The sequence below is a fragment of the Hylobates moloch genome, unplaced genomic scaffold, assembly GCF_009828535.3.
Source record: "Hylobates moloch isolate HMO894 unplaced genomic scaffold, HMol_V3 SCAFFOLD_10, whole genome shotgun sequence".
Classification (NCBI taxonomy): domain Eukaryota; kingdom Metazoa; phylum Chordata; class Mammalia; order Primates; family Hylobatidae; genus Hylobates; species Hylobates moloch.
In genome coordinates, this window is record NW_026652285.1 from 21,103,399 (window position 1) to 21,118,833 (window position 15,435).

At 37.4% G+C, this 15,435-nt stretch overlaps 1 protein-coding gene across 6 annotated transcripts in view; it reads left to right on the plus strand.

Moving 5' to 3' along the window:
- SKAP1 (src kinase associated phosphoprotein 1) overlaps positions 1 to 15,435 on the plus strand; it is a 311,067-nt gene that overhangs the window by 115,323 nt on the left and 180,309 nt on the right. The window lies entirely within an intron of this gene.

Consider the following 15,435-nt stretch of genomic DNA (forward strand, 5'->3'; position numbering starts at 1 on the left):
TGCCACCACGCCCGGCTAATTTTTGTATTTTTGGTAGAGACGGGTTTTCGCCATCTTGGCCAGACTGGTCTCGAACTCCTGACCTCAGGTGATCTGCTCGCCTTGGCCTCGCAACGTGCTGGGATTACAGGCGTGAGCCACCATGCCCAGCCATTCTACCTTATTTCTTACTTATAGAACCCTTATTTCACAGAGGCTATGTGCCCAGCCGAAAAGTGCAGAGGGCAGGTTTTTCTAATAAGGACATGAGATACAGTTCTGACATCAAGGTGTAAAGTGAAGTCACTAGAAGAACTGTCTCTACAAAATAAGAAAGTTGAGAAAGCCTTTTGCCCCTCACGTCTTCACCTTTGCTTTTGTTCTTTCACCTTCTTCCTGCTTAGAATATAGACCTGCGGCCTATAGGTACAGCAGCCACTTGCTCAGAGATACTATGTCTTACCCATGGCAACAATCAATAAGTAGCAAAGCTAGAAGAACATAAATATCCAGTCCACTCTTTCTGTTATACCTTGAGTGTAACTGTCAATGAACTTCCCTTTATTGCAGATTCTAGTAATTTTCCCACCCCCAAATGAACCACATATCAAATGAAATGGGTCTAAATATATATGCATACACAAATATGCATAATACAATTCAGCAAACATTTCAGTCTCTTCCTGTGCAAGCTCTGTGCTAAGAAATAAAGAGGAGAGCAAGACTATCCCTGCCCTCTGGTGGCTTATAAATAGATTTATGTGCAAAAGTAATGAAGGTAGAATATGCTAATTTTATAATGTAGCAAGAGAACAAAGTAATGTAAGGTCCATCTTGAATGGGAAATTCTACAAAAACTTTAAGAAGGTAGTAGGCTTTGAAGTACAGTCAGCAGTTTAAAATGAGGAAAGATAATGCCAGGCAGATAATGAACCATGAGCAAAGATATGAAAGGAGACATTCAAAGGGGTGTCTTGGGTAGAGTTCAGTAGTAGGCTATGGCTAGAGCATAGGCTGCATAGGTAGGAACAGGAGAAGATAAAATTGGAAAAATAATTTGGGTACGGACTGTGAAGATTATGTTCAACCTTTATTTTGAAGGTGATAGGCAGCTGTGAAGTTTTTTTAAAAAATCACAGATTGACTTAGTCAGGTTTATATTTTGGGAGGAAGGGGTGATTAGAGAGAAGATTAGGAGATGCTTGCCATGGTGTTGGTGAGCAGTGGTGAGGACCTTTCAATGTCAGTGGACCTTTCAATGGAGAGATGGACTGGAGAGAGCATTTTACCTTTAAAAATAATGAAACAGGCCAAGCGCGGTGGCTCACGCCTGTAATCCGAGCACTTTGGGAGGCCGAGGCTGGCGGATCACAAGTTCCGGAGATCGAGACCATCCTGGCTAACATGGTGAAACCCCGTCTCTACTAAAAGTACAAAAAAATTAGCCGGGTGTGGCAGCAGGCACCTGTAGTCCCAGCTACTCGGGAGGCTGAGGCAGGAGGATGGTGTGAACCCGGAAGGCGGAGCTTGCAGTGAGCCAAGATTTCGCCACTGCACTCCAGCCTGGGTGACAGAGCGACACTCTGTCTTAATGATAATAATAATAATAATAATAATGAAAGAAGGATGAGCTGGATACAAAACATCATTGTGGAATATTGTTCCTGAAAATCTTTTAAAATAGGGTGGCTAACTGTCTCTCTATCTTGAACAAGTTACATATTTATATCTAGAGAGGTAGGGAATTGGCCCAAATGATTTCTTGAGGGGTCATTCTTTGCTTTTGGGTAATTAGAAAACATATACAAATGGGTAGTTCCTTCTATACTCCAGTGGGATTCTTGGTTAGCTAAGTGTTGCTTGTTTCTCTCCATTCTGTTGGAGACTGCTAGCCATGTTACTGATTAGTATCACATCCTCTAAAAAATGTTGGAGAAATTCTGGGACCTCACATACTAAGTGTGCTCATTATCTGGATGCCTGTCATTGGCTTGGCTGGCCTAGGCCTGGAAGCATAGATTTCCACCAGAAACAGAAAGCATTTGACAAATAATGTGTTCAATAATCACTGCCTTCTGCTGCTCCTTGCCCAGCATAACAGTTAAATGAGAGTTTTGAAGTATCTAGGAATTTTATTCATTATTGTTCTTTTAATTACCACTATTACTGATAGTAAGAAATGCTTTTTCTTTAAAAAAAAATTGGTGGCGGTAGAGATGGGATCTCACTGTGCTGCCCAGGCTGGTCTCAAACTCCTAGGCTCAAGCAATCCTTCTGCCTTGGCCTCCCAAAACATTGGAATTACGGGTGTGAGCCACCACACCCAGCCAAGAAATCCTTTCTCTTTTGATAAAAACTTGTATGATTTTTTTCTCCCTGATTGCGTTTTCTTTGCCTTAGTAAGATTTTTTTTTTTTTTTTTTTTTTTTTTTTGAGACGGAGTCTTGCTCTGTCCCCCAGGCTGGAGTGCAGTGGCGCGATCTCGGCTCACTGCAAGCTCCGCCTCCCGGGTTCACGCCATTCTCCTGCCTCAGCCTCTCCGCGTAGCTGGGACTACAGGCGCCCGCCACTACGCCCGGCTAATTTTTTGTATTTTTAGTAGAGACGGGGTTTCACCATGGTCTCGATCTCCTGACCTCGTGATCCACCCGCCTCGGCCTCCCAAAGTGCTGGGATTACAAGCGTGAGCCACCGCGCCCGGCCTGCCTTAGTAAGATTTTTAAGAGAAACTTACTTTCTTTTTTATATTGCAGTAACCATTAGTATTTTTAGGAGTTATAAAGTTCAGGCCAAATAATTTACTTTTATTTAACATTTATAAGTGTGCTGGGCACTATGAGTTTCTACTATGTTATAGGTTTTTATAGCAACTTATTTCCAGGAGAGTAAAGAAAAAATTTACTTTTGAAAGACATCCTTGTCTAGAAGTATCAGTTTAATCTTAAGATAATATTACTGATTTATTATACCTCCCAGAATAGACTTAGGGGCTTTTTAAGGTATACAGAGAACCAATAAGATCATTTAATTAATACTTAAGGCTGAATTTTTCCTGATGACATGTTCTTGAATTGTTACTCTGTTATTTGTGGTTCATGAGAGACTGTTTCTTGGTAATAATAGATATCATCGATAGGAAACTCATCCTTTTTTCCTTTTGGCTTTATTTTTATTCCTGGGTTATCTTGCATGCCTTTGGATCTCTTGCCTCATGAAATATCCTGGTAATTTTGTTTTCAGGGTTTTTTTAACCTTTGGATTACTAAAAGACTATGAGATTATTTGCCCATTTAATAGATGGTTATCATATTGGTTATCATATAAGGGATATTTTAGATACATGGTCATAAGCTTTCTTATCAAGCCTTTAAAATGTTTATTAAAAGAGAGGAGTCATCTCAAAAACAATATTCAGAATTTTGTTCATTTATTTGCTTGTTTGTTTGTTTGTTTGTTTATTTTTTGAGACACGGTCTCACTCTGTCACCCAGGCTGGAATGCAGTGGTGTGATCACTGCTCACTGCAGCCTCAACCTCCCAGGCTCAGGTGACCCTCCCACCTCAGCCTCCTCTGCAGCAGGGACTACAGGCTCATGCCACTACACCCAGCTAATTTTTGTATTGTTTGAATAAATGGGGTTTCACCATGTTGCCCAGACTGGTCTCAAACTCCTGGGCTCCAGTGATCCACCCACCTTGGCCTCCCAAGGTGCTGGGATTACAGATGTGTGCCAAACCACACCTGGCCCAGAATTTTAAAATTACTGGTCCAGTCAAGCTATGGAGCAACGTCATTGACTACCATGATCTACTGCTGTTTCTTATGTCCAGAATACTCTGATGGAGAAAATAATTAGCATCTCCAAGTTTGTCATTATGTTCCCAGTTGAAAAAAGTCTTCTCCAATTCTTTCTTTCTTTTTTAAACTAGAGACAGGGTTCTCTGTGTTGCCCAGGCTGGTCCCAATCCCTATTATTTTACATTAATTTAAATGTCATGCTAGAGGCTCTAATTAAATTGTCTACTCCAGGACTATAGAAAGGGTGTGGCAGGTGAAGATTGTCCCAAAAAGGATTCCTCTGGAGATGAGAAGACCTTGGGATTTATGGCTGAAGTGCTTCTGCAATGTACCTTTGAATCTGTAGGTACTAGAAATAACTGAGATCCAGCTCCAGTTTCACACTCCTGATTAATTCCTTTTGCCATTCCAGTCTATTTCTTCTGTTTTGTTCACTTTCTCAGAGAACCATCTACATAAAGCCCAAAACCTCATGTATTCAAAAGTTATTCTTACTGTTATGTGTACTTCTTTAAAGGTTCATTTCTCCTTTTTGTTTCCACTTCAAGATGGTTATTTACATTAAGTTGGGAATTCTCGAGACTTTGAATAAATTGAAGCTAATAATAGAAACCTTAATTTTTAAGAAAGCAAATTTTTTTTTCCCTGAAGCAGGGTCTTGCTCTGTCTTGTGCAGGCTAAACAGTGGTGCAATCATGACTCACTGCAGCTTCAACCTCCCATGCTCCAAGCGATCCTCCCACCTCAGCCTCCAGACTAGCTGGGACTATAGGCACATGCCATGCCTGGCTAATTTTTAAATTTTTTTTGTAGAAATGAAGTCTCACTATGTTGCCCAGGCTGGTCTTGAACTCCTGGCCTCAAGCAGTCCTCCTGCCGTGGCCTCCCAAAGTGCTGGAATTACAGATGTGAGCCACCACGCCCAGTCACAGAAAGCAAAGATTTTTAAAAGGACAGTTACGAATACAAATACAACCATTTGTATTATCCCTACATTATTCCAAACACATGAGAGCCTAATTGTGATGGTGATGACAGCAAATTGTGTAAGTAGCTTAGTGTGTCAGAAAAGCCAAGTGAATGAAAATATCAGTCTTGATGTAATTATAAGTGAGACCTCTTAAGTGGGCCACCCAGCATGAAATCAAAGTGAGCCAGCCTCCTGCTTTGGGTATAAGATAGTTACCATCTGAGGTCAAAAAGAAATGATGTTCTTGATATAGTATGCACCATGAGGTGTATTATTGAATTTGGGTTGGTGAGAGTAGAGCTTTTCTCTGAAACATCTGTTTGCTGTCAGGGCAGCATGGCAAAAGGGATGGACCAGTGGTCTGTTTCAATATGGCAATTCCTACAAAAGAGTGTAGAAATATGAATGCCTTCCTAGGGGCTTATGGGCTTATGAATTATGGTGCTTTACATGAAATCTAAAAATCATTGGTATTGTTCATGTGTCATAATGAAAGCTTATTTGCGCTTTTCTGGTGCCATTAAGTCTTTTTACACTATTACGCTTTCTAAATCTTTTCATTTTATTGATACTTCTATTTTTCATTATTTTTCTCTCATACCTGTTGATTGCATTTTTTTCTTGATTTAACTCCATTTTATTTTATTCTTGAAGTACTTTAGTTTCTACCTCTACCCTTTGATTGCTTCTCTGTTTTTGCTGACTTGTATGATGCCTTCTAACTTAATGTCTCATGAGAGTTTAATATTTGTTCTAGTTTCAGCCATTAATAAGCATAAAACACATATCCATGCTGAAAAACTCAACTAGATTCTTATTTGAATTATTTCAGACTTCGAAGTGACCTGAAGTTACTTCAGTTCCTTTTGTTTACAGATAAAGATACTAAGATGTAGAAATGTTAAGCAACTTGCCTATTATCATTTGTTTTCAAGTTTTATTTAACTTTTGGTACATGAAAATTATTCATATCCAAGTATATTTATTTCAAAAGGAAATTTTTATAAACATTTTATATGACCAGCTTACTGGTCTAAGTATAGAATTATGCTTTGCTGGTCCAAACCTTTGAGCACTTTCATTTCTTCATCTTTAAAATTGTTCCTATTATACAATTTGATTTCTTAATTTAATTCAATTTTTTAAATGTTTAATGCCATGTTTGTGATAGTTCTGTTTGGGAATTGACCCCTAGAAAAGAAATGAAGGTCAACTGATCATCATTTAAGTTTAGTCTTTATTTTATGTTCATCATTTTTATATCAACATTGAGATAATTTTTTTTCTCAATTATCATACAAGGGATTGGTGATTTTTCATAGGCTTATTTCCAGTGGGAGTCCCTTCTCTTCATTCAGCCTTGTCAACAGATGAATGCCCATGAACATCCGTCTGAGCATAGAGTTAAGGATCATCATTCAGTATGGCTTGGAGAGGCTGGCACTTTTCGCTCCTGCATGAGCATCTGGGCCTCAGATTGTCATGGCCAGGATGTGACTGTCAGCCTTGCCCATGATCCAGGGGCTGGATACCTGCCACAGGTTGGATGTGATAAGGGTGAAGATGAAGGATCAGATTGGGATTTTTTTCCACAAAGGTTACTAGGGGAGATAAGATCTGTATGAAATAAGGATGCTATAAAAGAAATAGTGATAGATACCATAAGGAAGATGTGGTTTCAGTGTTATGCAAGTTGGGGAAAGAGAGAGCTGATTTTTAGCTGTCTGATCAATAGCTCATCTTAGTGTGGTGGTCTCTGTCATGTGAACATTCTTTTGAGGTTCATATTCAAATGAACATTAGGTAGAATGCCTGCCAATTGCTTTGACTATTCTTCATCCATTCATTTATCATTGAGGACCTACTATGTGCATGACCTTATACTAGTACTGTGGACACAGAGATGAAGCTGACAAAACCCTTAGCCACACAGAGCTCATATTTTATTGGGGCCAATATGTTATATAATGTCAAGCCATGGTAAATGGTCTGAAACTAAACACAACAAAAAAGACTGAAAGGCAGAGAGAGAATGACTAAAAAGGGTGACAGTAGATCTCTTTGGGAACAGGGTGATTAGAGGAGGCCTCTGAGCAGAAACCTGAATGAAATGAGAGATCAAGCCATGGGTTGATCTAAGGGAGGAGCATTCCAGACACAGGGAATAGCAGATGCAAAGGCTCTGAGGTAGAACCCATCTCTGAGTGTTCAGGGAATAATCAAGAAACTTATGTGGCTAGAGCCACATCTGTGTGCCTAGAGTGAGATAGAGTGTTAGGAAATGAGATTGAAGACACAGAAAGGACTAAGTCACTGAAGCCATAGTAAGATATTTGGATTTTATTTTGCATATCATGGGAAGCAACTAGTGAGTTTTAAGCAACAGACTGGCATAATATAACTTACATTTCTAAAAGAATTCTCTAATTATTCTTTGTAGAATTGATTTTAAGGGGGATAGGAGTGGAAGAGGGGGAGAGACTAGGTTGAAGTATACTGGATGATCCACAGGAGATGGGAGGAAAACGTTAGCATATATGTATATACAGGTCGAGTGTCCCTTATCCCAAATGCTTGGGACCAGATGTGTTTTGGATTTCAGATTTTGGAATATTTCCATATGCTTAAAGAAATATCTTGGGGATGGGATCCAAGTCTAAACATGAAATCCATTTATGTTTCATATATGCTTTATATGCATAGTCTGAAGGTAACTTTATACAAGATTTTAAATAATTTTGTACATAAAACAAAGTTTGTGTTAAGTACTTATGAGTAGAAGTTTCCACTTGTGGCACCATATCAGTGCTCAAAAAGTTTCAGGTTTTGGAGCATTTTGAATCTTGGACTTTTGGATTAGGGATGCTCAACCTGAATATGAGAAATAAATTAAGATTTTGTAATATTAATGAATTATTAGTATCATATATAAGATCTGTAAGTATACACAGTAAATGGATAGTTGTGTCTAATAAAAATTTACAGCTGGGGAAATCAATTTTAAAAAGTTTGAAAACCACTGTTCTACATGAGAGATAATGCTGGCTGTTCATTGGCTTCCAACATCTTTTCTTTGGAAATTGTCATAATTATTTTTGTGCTTTTATTCTTTTTCTTATCACTATGTAGCAGTGGTTCTTCATTGCCATAAAAATGAGCATGCACAGGGAAGCACACATGCACATTTGCATATAATTTCAGAGTGTTCACAGATACCACATTAAGAATCTTGACTGTAGAGGATCATTTCAGAGCATGCTCAACCCCAGGGATATAACATTTATCCATTTTTCTGAATGTTCCAGCATTTCTATCCCTGTTTTTGTCAATCCTAAGATTATTATATGAGTACAAATTTTTTATTTACTTCTTAAACCTGGAATTCTGACTTGCTAGTGAGGGCAGTTTGTTTCAGTTATATTTTGCTATCCATTCATTTGTCATTGAACTATCTTGAGGCTTAGAACAATAATACCAAATCTAGTATTTCTCTCACAGTATAGGCATCCTATTTCTCTCTGTTTCCTAGAATGTTGCCTGGGATGTCAATATTAATATATATTGACGAAGGTCCTTATGACAGCCAAACAGGAATTAGAAGCAATGTTTTTATAATCCATGATGTGATTTTTAACATGGATCCCAGCCATCTGGCTATGTGTTGCTTTCATCAAAGAAACTGACATTCCTCTCTACTTTCGTGGTTACACCTCAGGCTCTTGGGTAGAAGTGGGAGTTGAGATCAGGCGTTTTTCAAGTATTCCTCGGATTTTTTAAAAATAATTTTTGTACTTTTCTAAGTGAGGGAACATAGCAGATTTTACCCGCCTTTTAGAAACTACCTAATTGCCCAACATTGTGGGAACCTTCCAGCCTATTTTGTTATGTCTGTCCAACCCTAGATACAATTGACACCATAAAATGTTAATCTTTTAGAGATTTCCCTCAGTGTACACTGTGATAATTTCCTACTTAAAGAGTTTAGCCATCTACTTTCGTTTCCCTCCCTGTTTGCTGAGGCCTTTGGTTTCAAAGTATAATTAAAATTAATTGCTGATAATAAAATGCAGGATGCAGGTCCACTGTGATGGTCAGATGAAAGATTACTTTTTTCTTTCAATGTTGTTGAATTTCTATAAGGGAGGACACAAGAAACTCCACCAAAATAAACAGGTGATTTGACTTTATAGGTGTTTTCTTTCCAAGTCTTTTGTCCCTTCTACCTATAAAGCCTGTTAATGTTTGGAGGCAGTAGGGATATGATGCAAAAATGATATAAAGGAAAATCGACTGTCATTTTGTTTCTGAGAGAACATGATGCCCCTGTATATAAACTATGACATAAAGAAGTGAGAACAATTTCTTCTTTGTTTACTCTTTGCTGTTTAACTTTTTGCAATTCATCTTTCTTTTTCAACAGTCTAAGACAAGATAATGAAAACTGTGATTTCAGTTTATTCCTTTTAAAAATTAACTTGAATTAGAGACAAATACTCACAAATTCATTTTTTAAAGTCAACTCATAAAGTTTCCATTAACCTTAGTTTTGCTTTTAAATCACATACTTTATTTTTAAAAATGTATCCCATTATTATAAACTTTCTTATTAAAGTCTTTGCTTGGGATTTGTTGTACCAAACTTAGCAGACATCCCCCACCTCCCCACCATCACACACATAGTCCCTTTAAAAAATACAGAGCCCTATAGTTTAAATTGATTATACTAACTCTGTTGATATTGCCTGTGTCTGCTTTATAACCTGAAGTTTGTAAATTATTAGAAGAGAGTCTGAATCATAATAGATTGATGCTAAGAAGTCAGATAATTTCAGAATCTTGTGGGAACTTTCTAGTTTCTACTCTTTTATCTCCTCAGAAGACTTTTTCATGAAAGACAGGGATTAGTGACGACTTTCTAATGCAGAGTTGGTCTTTAGTTTTTTTGTTTAAAAATGACATTTTGAACATGTAGTGCATAATGCATTGGAAGGTCTGTTGCCAAGCAGCTTGAAACCTAGGGGGCATTGTTGAATTTGAAGGAATAGTGGGTTCAGGGAAGGGACCAAAAGAAAACTTGAGAAAAATAGAGTAAGACTGAAAGTGTTCCATGATAATTAGAATAAAAATTGGATATCAGAACTTCACGGGTCAGCTTCTGTTCACACATTTAGCCTTCACCTTGCAAAGAATGGGATGTATCAGGTAATTAGGTCAAATCAATGATTATATATCTTTAACTCAAGTGGAAGGGGCTGTAATTGTGATGAAATTTGTCTGAAGGGGAACGCATGGGGAATCTTGTCAAAGGTCATGAGTTCAAAGGGGAAATTAAGTTCAAGGTTCGGTTCCTGTTCACACCAGCCGTGCCCCCCCACCCCCCCCACCGCCCCGCCACCAATAGTGCATAACAAGAAACCAAGCAACCCATATTTCTATAAACAAGTTATTTTATCATTTTGGAACAAGAAGATTTTTTCTCATCCATATCCCTTTAGAAATATGGAATTAAAGTAGTTATACCTCCTTAATGGAGCATTTTCTCCTGATGTAGACAGAAAGAAAACCTCTAGTATTATATTCCTGGCTTGTTGGTTTCTTCTGCTTTGTTACTGATCACACAGAAGACACCCAGCTGCATGGAATGCAAATAAACAGCCCACCTCCAAGATATCATGTGGCCAAGTATCTCCTAATGCAAATTCCTGACTTGTTTACAGAATAACAATAAAATGTTATAAGTTTAAGATTGGAGGCAATGAAGAGACAGCTAAGAAAGTTGTTTGGGGGTCTCTCTCTCTCACTCTCTTTTCCTGAATTCAGTTTCCCCTTAAACTTGACAAAGTGGAACAAAAATTCACCCTTGCCTTTGTCATTCTTCTGAAACAAAGGGTCTATTCTCTCTGTTAATGCATGTAGAACTTCCATTAAGGTTGACCGTGAGCTCTTGCATGGAATGAAAAAAGAAATAGCCCTCAAATCTTTTCTTTACCCTGGTATTATTTTTAAAGGACAAACAATAAGAACATAGTTTCACATAGTGTTATAGAAACCCTTGCAGAGGAGACACAGCCTTTAAGACCCAAAGGCCTTTAAACATTCTGGATTCTATGTCATCCTAATACATTCTTTTCTATAAGATTGTTCTAGTAAGTGTTTTAAGAAAGAGAAGTATATGCAAGAAAACAAATTACTTAATTATTTAAGACAAATCAAGAAAATTCTTGCAAATATTAAAAGTTTTTTTTCACCCAATCAGATTTTACCTTTGCACTTCATATAGTGACAATATTACTGATTGGAAAACAAGAAGCATAACTGATAAAAGGAAAACTGGCAATCTGTTTTCTCTACAGTAGAGTTTGTGTGTTTGGACATGTAACCACACATGCACTGGAGCCCAAACTGGGCTAATGGCTAAAATCGTATTTTAATGTTAAATGTGATTCATGTAACCGAATACAGAAGTATTTCAAATATAAACACAAGTAGCCAAACCCCAGATGCTTGTGTCTTCCTTAGAAAGATTTTTGTACAAATAGATTCTTGCCATAAAATAGGACAAGAAAGCATCTGATGAAAGCCTACCCATATTTTTGCTCATGATTTTCCTTGTATTTATCATGGCTGGTGCTTGGATAGGCTTATCCTGGGGTTTCTTCTTGAACAGCTCTATCTTTTTGTGTCAGAATATATGTGATTTCTGTCTGTAAACTCTAAAATACTTGCCGAATTTTAACAGAAAAATAATCTCTGACCCAGATCGTGATTGATAAACTATTTTGGAATAACCAGGCCCATGAGTGAAGATCCTAGGAGGCAGGTGCCTCGCTTAACTGAATGGGTTTGGGAGGGAGGAATTAAAGGGCAGGGGCACTTCACACTTTGGTTAAACTCTAGCAACTAAAATTTCTACGCTGGTAAAATTTAGAAGTTCAAGGAATAGCACTGCCATGATATTAATGACCTTTGGGGGCATATAGAGTTCAGAGTTCATTTTCTATTTACAACATCCCTTGCTGCTCCACCTCTTACCCTTACTCTTCCCTCCTCCCCCCAAAAAAAGCAATTATTTAGGGCATTGTGACATTCAGCCTGGCTAATTTTTATACAAAAAAATAGAGTCAGTGGAAAATATAGCAGTTACATATTGGTAATGGATAGAACTGGGGTTGCCCAACGTGGGGAGAGGGTATCTCCTGAGCAGTTCAAAGTTCATTCTTTGTTCACATATAATGAAAAGTCTTCAGTTATCAGGTATTTAAACCCAAATCAGCAGTTCCATATCCGTAACCTGAGCTGAGTGTTCCTCCATCTAATGGCCATGCTACTGTCGTTTGCAGTGAGTTGGGTGACACTCGATTTGTACTCCGAGACGGGAACAGATGGGCTTTCATTGTGAGACTCCGCCTGTATGCAAATGTGAACGGAGTTTCACCCGATCCCGGGGTCTGACCTGACCGTGCACATGCATTTACTCAACGTGGCTCAGCCTGGGGGGGCGGCGAAGGGGGAATAAAAAATGGCAATCGGATAGTACCAGCGGCAGGTCAAGTTTACCATCCGTCTTTCAGTGGGACTGAGATGGCAACACAGTTATTTAGTTTCAGTGTTGATGTGCGTTGCAATAAACTCCATCATTTCACCTGTTTATGAACCCAGCCTCGTATGAGATCTCTGTGAAATCAAACAAAGCTGGCAATCAACTCTCTTGTTTCCAGCAGAATAGGGGATTATGGACTTTTTTTTTTTTTAAGCATCTTTAATTGTTCCCCTGCCTTACATACATAAATCAATATTTTTTTCTCTAGCCCTTTATTTCTTACATTGAAATTATTATTTTCTGATTTGGAGGAAACAAAATACATTTTCCCCAAATGCTTTTTGTTTCAAATTAAGAAATATGACCATTAATGTCAGAATAAACAACCAGCATTTTAGATGTCGATTAACTGTTTTGCATGTACATAGCAATGTACAGTCTCTAATAAATCTTACAATTAAATGTGCAGCCCTTCATTAGAGTGAAAATATGAACAGCTGTAATCATACACATTCTATTGACAGAGAGAAATTTAGTTTCATTTGTAATTTTTCACATTGGGAAAGAATGAGAGATGAATTGGAACCACAATTGTTTCTGTAACTGTGGAGTTTTTCTTCACATGTACAGGAAGACAACAAACCAGTGTCTCTGACTTCAGGGTCTAACAGCAGTGATTTGCCTCAATTTTCTTCTCTCATGAAAGTAAATTTCTCTTGGGAAACATATAAGCCTTTGGCTAGAAAACCCGTAGGACAGACACCCCAAACTATAACAAATAACGAATTGATGCATTTCTTCAGTACATCTGTTCCTTAAGGGGTTTTGTTAACTGATGTCTGGAACTGGCATAAAAGAAAGAGTTGCTAAGAATATAGTGAAAGTTGGCACATGCAGCAAAAACTGCTTCTGATAAAAGATATTGCTTTTGGTAATTAATACATATTGCTCAGAATGGAAAGAGGGTCTTTCGAAGTAGTATTTGTGCAAGTGCAGGCAAAACCAAGACAGGCTTCCCTCAAAAATGGTGCCAAATTGTCATTGCCCAAAGATTCCTTTCCACCTTCCCTTATTCCAAACCTCATTAAAGGTGCAAGGCCAACATACTAAGACAGCATTTTCAAGCAGTTCTAGAGAGTTAGGCTTGAAATTATTCCAAATAGAAATAAATGGTCAGGACTAGAACTAGCATTTGTCTACTAGGCACCTAGTAGTAGCTGACAGACATAATAAAGAATAAAGAGTTGCATGACAGTATAGCAGGTATTTAAAATGTCATACTCTTCTCCTTGGCTATTGAAAATGGATTTGATTATCTTTCTTGGTCTCTGAATATGTATTTCCAAATAGATGGGAGGTTTCAAGAGAGTATATATGTGGACATATATGTATATATACATACCAACACATATGTATATATTTATATCTGTGCATAGAGACCCTTCCTTATACAAACAAGGTTTTATGTGAATGCAGGATTTTGTGTCCACATAAGTCTTTGCTTATGGTTGAATTATTACAGGCCACCTTAAGTTAAGGATATTATTTATATCCTTAGAAAATTTACTTGAGAATTGTCAAGGCCATGCTTACCGGGAAATTCAAAACATTTATTTATGTTAGAAGCAGGGGACTCATATGTTCTAAGTTTAACAAGAGGCTTAACAAAGTTATATTCTGGCATGAGTAAGCTCCTAAAGTCTTTTTTTTTAATATAGTGAAAAAGTAACATGAAAATATTTACAATACAAATATCGTAACCAAGTTATTAGAACCACTACTTATAGTTGTTTTTTGCTTTAGTAAAATGATGCATTTTTTAAAGTGTTACCTAAAACCCGCTTGAGATTTGGAAATCAGCAGTTTCTTTTTTTAGTGTTATATTGAAAGTAATACCATGAATTGGGATGAAAATGCTTATTTTTTAAAGTTCTTGAGGAAGAAAAAACCCATACACCATCAGTTACCCCGATCAGAGCTCTCAGGTATCGAAAAAAATGATACTTTTCATGTCTTTATGAAATCTATGAAAGTTTATTTTTCTCAAGTGATTGTGTCATGAAGTACTTGTCAACAAGGAGGAACTGAGCTCAAATAAACAATAATAATAATAATAATAACAAACATTTATATGGCTTTTATTATGTACCAAGGACTCTTGTAAGTGCTTTATGTATATTAACTCATTTAATCCTGGCAAAAATCCCATGAGGCATAGTTCCTATTTTTATCTCCATTTTACAGATAAGGAAAACGAAACTTGCCCAAAGGTTAAATATCTTCTCCCTAGAACAGAAAATGAAAAACTGTGAGAAATTAGGACTCAGACTTTTAGAAAGAGCTTCCATGTAATTGGATGAATGATTTGTCTTTCTATGCCTATTTCAGCTGTAGAAAATTATGATGTCTTCTATAAAAATCACATTTATGAAATATGCAACATGTTTGCTAAGCAACAAAAAGGAAATATGTAATATTTCCACTCCTTTTAAAGCCTTGCAGTATTGGAGATCACTGTTCTTCAATGACGGCATGATGTGGGACTTCTAAGAAAATTTTGCAAAGTCTTCTCATCAAAACTCTCTCGTAGGTAAAATATCAAATCCAAAAGTAGGTCTAGTTTAAGTGAGAATAAGTTGTATACTTTTCTTAAAATTTGACCTTGCCTAGTCTATGACTATGTTCATTGGCAACAAAATTAGGTTCCTCTGGAGCCTTTTATTATTTTTCTTATTTTGCTCTAAGGATAGCTCAGCTGTACTTTTGGAACGATGGGTGAAGAGAAATTAGGCAAATACAAAGGTATTTTTCTTTCTTCTATTTTTAAAGACCAATTTTGCATTGTATCTTAGTGTACCAGGGTCTTGGTCGTGAGCCATTTACTTCACAATGAAAATAATGGCATTTATAGATCATAATTAGCTCTGAATTGTAGTCGGCCTGGAGAACTCAGCAAAGGTGTACATCGATTGGCTTGAGAAAAGGGGTTGGGGGAGCCACCTTGTGGCTGGAAGACGACCCAGCAGCCTCCAGGACTTGCTATGTTCAAAGTAGAAAGGAATGGAGATGAGGCTAGAAACCAGAGATAAATCAGAAATATCAATCACTAAATATTTGTGGAAAGTGGTAAGGGATATAAATAGAATC